Consider the following 8,986-nt stretch of genomic DNA (forward strand, 5'->3'; position numbering starts at 1 on the left):
TTATATTGACGCTAGATTCTTGAAGGTAAGCACACTTTGTCATTATAAAGATAGGTGGTCCATAACTGACCGTTGAGGTACACTACAATACAAAGAGTGATTGCATTACGAGAAATGAGGTAAATTCGAAACCTATCCAAGAACCAGCTGCTGCAGCAGGTTTAATATCGACTCCAAAATGATCCTCGAAGGTAAGTACACTCTGTCATTATAAACATAGATGGCTCAATAACTGACCATTGAGGTACATCACAGTCCAAAAGATTGTTTGCATTATGAGAGATGAGGTAAATTCGAAACCTATCCAACTGCAACTGCCAGCTGCAGCAGCAAGTTAACATCGACGCCAAAAAAATTATCGAGGGTACGTAAATTCTGTCATTTATATAAAGATAGATGGTCCCATAAATGACCCTTGAGGTACACCACAACCCAAAGAAGGATTGCATTATGAGAGATGAGGCAAATTCGAAACCTATTCAGGTGCCAACTGCAGCAGCAGGTTTAACATTGACGCAAACAGATTACTGCGGGTAAGTACACTTTGTCATCATAAAGATAAGTGGTCCCATAACTGACCGTTGTGGTACGCCATAATCCAAAGAGTATTATTGCATTACGAGAGATGAAATAAATTCGAAACCTATCTAAGAGTCAACTGCAGCAGCAGATTGAATATTGACCCTAAGCAGATTCCTGAAGATAAGTACACTTTGTCGAATTTGACTCATTTTGAAAATCCGAAAAATCAGTTTTAATTGCAATGTTCCCATAATGTTCGCATCATTGAATAACACCAGAACGGCAGATTGCGGTGCTGAGAAAACTGATATTGACAAATTGCATGAATTGCAAGAGATGTGAGACATCTTAGTCAACTGTGCCGGAAGATGGTGGCATACTCGTATGTTTGAGTCTATTAGAAGTCATCATAATCACATAATGTGTGCCATGCGATATACACTGCAGGAGAAACTCACAGGATACTGGAGACTCTACCAGGACTAAAAGAGTGTCTCTAAAGAGGGATTGTTTTTTGTTTATTTTATACCGAGAATAATATTATTCTTTAAAAGAGGTTGGAACCCATATGTGACGTGTCATGTCAAAAAGAGACACTTTTGGGCAGGATCGTAAAAAATCTGCCTAGGGGCGATTTTTTCACAATTTAGGTTTGTTGCGAATTTGTGATGTTATTAATGTTTAAAATATTGTCTGATAGTTTCAGACCAGAATATATACCTAGCATCTTGTATTTTTTGAGACATTTTTATTACATTAAGGTAATTCCTACTCTCGACATTGTCAATAATATTTTTAAAGGCCGATATCTCAATTTCCAATTTTATAATACCATAACTTACGAACTCAATATCTTCGCTTAGGAATATCCGATTTCATTGGAGAAAACGGCTTTGTGGAGCAAAATATCTCTATATTTAAGATATGTAAAAACCTCAAAATTGATAACCTGCCCAAAAGTGTATCCTTTTGACATGACACGTCACATATTTTGATTTATCTATGTTTGAGAAAATTACGAAGTTTTTCTTTTATCAATTCACTTTTTTTTTTTTCAGACATGCTTTCACATCCGTTCATGTTAACGATGTTAATATTGTGTACTCTCATGGTCATAGCAACGGTAGCATTATGTGTAGAATCTGTTTATTATGTTTACAAGAATGTACCCCGAAGTGCAATGGCTAACCATCGGATGACTACTTGCTGGATGCTGGCTCTTTATCCGGTACGTTACTCCGCAACAGAAATAGTAACAGAGTATTCATTGGCAATTTAGCATGTGAGGCATTAAATTTAACGATAAACTTATCTTTTTATTCTTCATCTGGTTTTATCTTCATCTTCATTTCCATCTCAGTTCATCATATTCTTCTTCTTCGACTTTCTAAAGGTTCCTCTCATGTTAATTCTCATCATTGTTAACTTCATCTTCATTATCATCATTCGCTTTTTCTTCTACCTACTCTTTCCTTCTTCTTCTTTTTTTTTTTTTGTATCTTCTTCTCATCTCCTATTGTTTTCTCCATAGATGTTTGCCTTTGTACATTTACCTGGAGTGTGGATTCCTTCTGCTGCTTCCTTTTGTACAACCTGTGCAACTATGTAAGTCTTGATCAGAAATTATAATTTGTTATGCATCCAGTGCCATGTAATTACCTCTGAGCGTGATATTGCTTCGGTAACTTTGCTGTGTTTATAGAAATTATTCAAATAGCTCACCAATGTTTTTGGTGTTTGAAAGTTATCGAAGAGAATCGGTCAAACTTGGTGGTGAATTTGAATACGTTCTTACCTTAATATTTAAAGGCTTTGGTTCAAATGGTTTAGACTCGAGTACTACAAGACCTTTGAGGACCTTCTTTGGGACACTCTCTTACATCATTTTCCAGGGCCTGACATTTCAGAACATTACGTTGCACCTCTCCTTAAAAAATATGCCACATTCTCTCGTTAACTTAGAGCACCCACAATGGGATTTATTTTGCACTGACCAGCTGCATATCAACTGTTTGGAGCACAAATATGTTAATTATATGGGCTGCTTGGAGCAGAAAAAAGCCGCCTTTGTTTAACGTTACCTTTAGCAGTTCACCTTTTTTCACCAAGCAGCCCATGCAGTTTACATTTTTGTGCTCTAAGAAGTCGATCTGTAGACAGGGGCAGTTTACAAATATGAAAAAAAATTACTTCAAAGTGACCTTCATCTTCAGGAGCCAATAATTAGTAATCTAATGTTACCATCTTCTGACTCCAAATTTCGACGTGCATATTTATTTATTTATTTATTTATTTATTTATTTATTTATTTATTTATTTATTTATTTATTTATTTATTTATTTATTTATTTATTTATTTAATTAATTAATTAATTAATTAATTAATTAATTAATTAATAATTATTTATTTATTTATTTATTCCAGAATCTGCTCTCTCACATTATATAAATTCCTGGTGATACTTGTTGATTATTACGGAGGACATCGAAAAATGATGCTGAAGGTAAATAAACATTGTCATTCATAATGTTTTGACATGAAAACAAAATAGTCCCGAATTATCTAGCAAAAGTTGTCTGAAAGCTTCCTTGCGCATTAGAAATTTCGCCCGCCTGAATTGTCAAAGAACAATTTTTGCATTTATTTTACTTCTTACCATTGAAAACATGAAACAAGGCTGCAGACGACAAATGGAATTTCCGAACAAAATAAGGTTAAATGTGCCCAATTCGTATGTCCCAACAGCATTTAAAGCCATATTATAACATTTCTGTAAAAATAGATTAGTATTTATTTTCCATAAAATGTTAATAGCTTTTCCTTTCAGATATGTCCCCTTTTAATTTTGAGCCGAACAAGTGAGAGGTAAAGCATAGAAAATTGGAATTTACTATTAGCGCCCATGCATGTTACTCCCGCGGTTGTTATACGGTACGATCATCGGGGTGTGTTTGTATGTGTATCCCGCACGCCGTGTACGTACTGTGTTCGACTAATATTTCCATCGTAATAATAAAACGCCGGTTCTATCGGGTTTTTTCTTCAAAATCTCGGATTTTGACAAAACTACAGCACCTAAAGTCTTGATTTTTGCAGAGTATCTTTATTGACTAAAGTACATTACAATCGTGTAAAAATCAGAATTTAAATTTTTTTGAGGGCGTTCTCCTCAGCAAATGTTATAATATGGCTTTAATATAAAGGACATAAGATTCAAATCATACATTTTATATCTGTGGTTGAGTTTATAAAAATGGGTTCCCATCAGTCATAAATCAATTATATCCAAAATGGAAAAAAAATATATTAAGAAAAATCCGCATGCCGGATTAGATTTTCATTATCTGAATCAATATTATTGAAAAATAACACTTTGGTGTTTTGCAAAAGTTCATTCTACAAATCATATACTTTGAAAACTTGCTTAATTTATTGTTGTTAATGAGTTGTGTACGTTTTACAAAAGTGAGGTTGTTTCAGCCCTCTTTATAACATAGCTCAAGAACCACAGGACCTACAAAAGTATATATGTGATATTTGAATTCTTCTACACGCTCGCTATGAGTTGAGCAATGCAAATTTTGCTAAAGCTCACTACCATTCGCAAGATGCTGAGAACTGCATTTTTTTGCTGCTTCGACCAACAATACACCGTATACCCTTAATGGGCCCGGTAGAAGTAAATGTTACAACAATATCACGTACTTGTGACGTTTGATTTATTTTTGTAATTTGTAATGTAATACTATTACTAATAGGATGCAAAAGAAATGTGGCTCTCCTTATATAGATATGAGATTATTAATTAAAATGATTTTAGTGCCCATGAAGTACAAGTCGCTTTCCTCATTTTGTTTGCATTATCGTATAATAATGTGTGTGGTTTATTTAAATTTTTGATTTATTATTTTCCCTTGCAGATCGCAACGACTACCATCAAGTTTCCCATGACTGTGACTCCGTTATTAGCTTGTTGTTGTTGCTTCAAAAATAATTTGTTAAAACCAAGAAAGCTTACCAAGTAAGTTGTGCTTGGAAAAACAAACAGACAAACAAGCAAGCGCACACAAATATACAAGTCATATAAACAGAAAACGAAGCCTACCAATGTAATCACTTTCTTCGACTACTACATGTTCTATACAAATTTGTAACGCACCTTTTCAATTCTCTCGATTCACAATACGATGCGCCGCCAGCGGTTGCTCTTGCCAGTCCAATTGACCCACAGGGTCTTCATCGCGCCGTTGCAACGTTGTAACCACCATTGGATTTTCACGGAATAATGTTGAAAACTGCTCCACGAAGGATTCCGTATGATCAATAGATATCAATTGTAAATTGCTGTTTTAGTTTGCATTCTTGTGTAACATCATTGACATTAAAACACACAATGATTATGTCCCGTTGTTCCTGTGTTGTATTCGTATTACGCGATCTTTGGTTGTTGACATTTTCCCATGATGCACTGCGTATTTTGGCCTCTCCCCAGCAACCGCTGGAGGCGCATCTTAATGTGAATCCACCGAATTGATTAAGGTCGGCTCATATGGTATTATAATGTGATTTTCGAGTTATTTAGGCGTCGTAACATTCCACTAATATATAATAATAATTTTTTTGTCTAACAGGAAAAGCTTGTTGATACTGAAAATAGTTGTTCTTCAAGTTGCCTTTATTCGGCCTATCATCAACTTTATAATTGCAATTTTTACACTTGGCAACATAGAAAGATGGGTAAGTGAGTATTTGTGTCTCTGTTTAAAATACATCAAGTAGATATTCACAAAGAGCTACCAAAGTATCTGTATACTTTTTCATCATATAAGGCCGGGTGTAAACATGTATTGTAAAAACCATGCACCAATCCAGGGGCAACGATATCGCGTCAGGCCCAAGGGCCTTATAGAAGCTTGAGAGAATAAAGGATACGGTTTTATTTTTCATTCTCCACCGGTGGCGTAGTTAGGATTTTTGTGTAACGGGGTAAGGTCCCAAAAACCAACATTACCCAAGAACCGTACCGAGAAATGTTCTCACGCAGGATGTTTTTCGGCCAAACACCGGGACCTGTATTGACATGCACTGTGCACAAAGGTATCTTTCAACTTAAAACAAAAAGGATTTTGTTTTATGACACTAAAAGTAAATTACCAAAAAGGGATCGATAGAGAATTTTGTTCTGAGCATTTTGATATACTTCATTCGGCACGATGCGACTTTCAACAAAAAGAGCATTTCTAAAATTTTACATAGACTTTCCTTCGAAACACGCGGATTATGAACGCATCACAGTGAACTTATAATCTGTCACGATGTAATGAGACAGTTACAAAAGACGACGGGAATCTCCTTGAAGGGGGAAATATCCAAAAGTATACCACCATGTTGTTATAAATCTCATGACTTGATCGTGTTATTTCTTCTTTCTTGCAAGGACTCCCCTATAACGGGTATGACAATGGTAATGGTTGTATCCACCCTGTCTGCGATGACGGCACTCAATATGCTATATACCGGCTCACCTCAGGAACTCAACAAGTATAACGTCAGACAAAAATTTTACCTCATCAAAATGGGCATGATTATCGGCAATCTGCAAATGGCAATATTTCGTGTATTGTCAAATTTTTGGTTGTTTGATTGCTTTCTTCGTTTACCATTTGAAACTCGTGCGGCATGTAAGTTAAATTGCTTTTCCGCTGGCGCAGTCAGTTACGTCAGAACACATTTCACTTGACGCAATGTTGAACAATGATGGCGCTATTTATCTTAAATCTTGTTTGCATCTTTACAAGTGGTAGACACTTGTAAAATGATATTAGAACATCAGAAAAAAGACTATAAAATGGGAAGGACATTTTCAAAAAACTTTTTATCATGAAATGTTAGGAATAACTCATATTAATTGGCTAATTTAAATTTAAAATATATGTAAATAGCGCCCTCAATTTTCACACAAATGTACAGTATTTATAATAAAAATTACAAAAAAGCGGGAAAAGATGAATGATTTGATATAGACACGAAAATCTATGTTGCAGATAGCTACAAAATATATGTGAATATCAGTGGGATAGATGTTGGTATTGTCTAGGTCAAGATTGAATATTATATAATGTTTTTTTAGAAAAAGTAATAAATGATCACATCAAACAACCGTGGGCGTTTAAAGTTAAAGATTAGGTGCGACGGTGCGAAAAGCCACCCCGCCGCGTCACATTGACGTCACTGACTGCGCTATATAGACACGAAAATCTATGTTGCAGATAGCTACAAAATATATGTGAATATCAGTGGGATAGATGTTGGTATTGTCTAGGTCAAGAATTGAATATTATATAATGTTTTTTAGAAAAAGTAATAAATGATCACATCAAACAACCGTGGGCGTTTAAAGTTAAAGATTAGGTGCGACGGTGCGAAAAGCCACCTCGCCGCGTCACAATGACGTCACTGACTGCGCTATGGAGAAAAGCAGTATAGATTCTCTCCTCAGTTTGTCGCTGAAGGAATCATTTTGCTTTCATGATATTAATTAAATGCACTGACTAACTTGCTTGTCAAATACACAATCATCTAACACCCCAGACCCACCCTACTTACGCACAAACAATAAAATACTTTGACTTACTTCTGAAAGGCCGGTGTGGCCTTTGGATTCTTCCGAGTGATCCTCCGCTATTCTAGTATGGTTTGGGCCTGCTGTTCAGCACCCTGTAGCGGCATCTCTACGTTGTATTGTGTTGTGCTCGTTCTTTCTATTTGTTAGGTGGGCGATCTGGTGATCTGTGAAATCGTTCTTTTAGGCTTGGAGATAGAGGGGTGCGGTGGTTGGCATACGGACAATATAGCCAAACAATATTATCTGTCTGTCAGAATTGACTTTTATATTCAGTCTGCTCATGATCTTCTTCTCATTCCTCACCTTGCCCATTATTCTAAAGACCGCCGACATGTCACTTTGAATACTCTGATTTGCGCAAAGTCCGAGATTAGGATCTTCATATGTGAATGGGGAGGATAAAGGCTCTTTATTTAGATTCTCATTTTGAGTGACCTTGAGATGTATTAGTTCGATCAGAGAGTTAACTTTTAGTCTCCTTTACGCCATCCCAGTGGGCACATTACTAACTAAAACAAAACCCTTTCACTTTGTCAATTGGTGTGTCGAAACAGAACTGCGTTTATGATTTTAAGTAAAGGCTGTCTCATCAGAAGCCCACCTGTTTTCAAAGTTTCAGCAGCCACTTTGTACCAATCACATGATTCGTTGTTTGTTCATGGTATTGATCCACCTCAATCGTCTATTGTGAAAGGCATACTTGGGGTGTTAGTAACTGCAGCCTGCAGGGTCTGGAATGTTGTGGAGAATATTTTCATCTTGTGGGCCATGGGAACTGAGTGTTCAGGTTCTTGCTGAAATATTACTTCCAGTTCAGGGGTTGTTTGCATTTGGTCTCTTTTATCGTGGCCTTTTCACCTTCAAAGAGTTCATGACTGTTTTTTGTTGTTGTTGTTGTTGTTGTTTTTTATGGGCAATTACCATTTCTTTTACTTCTCTTTTAAGAAACCCCACTTCACTACACACAACTTTAACACACACAAACAAGCAAAATAAACAAAAACGTACTTCAGACAAACAAAGAACAGATGTTTGGAAACCAATTTAGGTGAAAATTTGATTTTGAAAATACTTGGCGTGGTGGAAAAAGCAAATATATTTGACATTGTGACCCCTTTCTCTTCCTACTTGATTTGTTTAGCCTAATAATTTATATGGTTTTCTTTTTTCTTATAGTTTGGCAATGCATAACAATCATCTTTGAATCGTTCTTTCTATTTCTCCTGTCACGAAAATATTACCGACACAAGAGAGGCAATGTTGTCGGCAAGCCTCCGCCACCACCTGACATCCTTGGTGAGGAAGGCGAGATTGGTACTGCTATGAAGATGCGAAACTGGATACGAAGGCACAGCGCCAATTTGCGACGGCATACATTTGCATGATAATGGAAGTTGCCATCTGACTTTGAACCAGGGGCGTAGCAAGCGGGTGGACAATGTGGACGAAGTCCAGGCGGCCCCGAGGGTGCCAGGGGCCCCGAGCAAAAGCGAAAATGAAATAAAGCTGATAACGGCTGATAAAGGAGATGTTAAAAGGGCCCTGCACTGCACCTAGTCCATGGGCCCCAAGGTTCTTGCTACGCTCCTGCTCTGAACATTTTCAATCCTGCAACCTCACGACAATGTTATGTTTTGAAATTCAAACTTGCATGTTTCTAATACCGTAAGACGGATTTTTACCAGATAAAAAGTATTTTATGCATTGCAGTACGTGTTGTGGCAATAACTTAAGTTGAAGGGACTCCGAGAGATTTCGCAATGAGAAAACATTGTCTTATAATAATAGAATGAATACTTAAAGAGCCAGCGAGTAGTACGCTCGTATTGAATTTAGAG

The 8,986-nt window shown here is 36.5% G+C and overlaps 2 long non-coding RNA genes across 2 annotated transcripts; both read left to right on the top strand.

Annotated features, from left to right (window-relative positions):
- The first annotated feature begins 1,597 nt into the window (after positions 1-1,597).
- On the top strand, positions 1,598-3,026 carry LOC140165950 (uncharacterized). Its single transcript, XR_011860792.1, has 3 exons — positions 1,598-1,750; positions 2,054-2,127; positions 2,948-3,026. It is a non-coding gene; the product is annotated as an uncharacterized lncRNA (long non-coding RNA).
- Positions 3,027-5,172: 2,146 nt separating this feature from the next.
- Positions 5,173-8,765, top strand: LOC140165958 (uncharacterized). The gene is made up of 3 exons (XR_011860793.1): positions 5,173-5,260; positions 5,961-6,204; positions 8,325-8,765. It is a non-coding gene; the product is annotated as an uncharacterized lncRNA (long non-coding RNA).
- Positions 8,766-8,986: the final 221 nt, after the last annotated feature.

Source organism: Amphiura filiformis, chromosome 1 (genome assembly GCF_039555335.1).
Source record: "Amphiura filiformis chromosome 1, Afil_fr2py, whole genome shotgun sequence".
In the NCBI taxonomy this organism is placed as follows: domain Eukaryota; kingdom Metazoa; phylum Echinodermata; class Ophiuroidea; order Amphilepidida; family Amphiuridae; genus Amphiura; species Amphiura filiformis.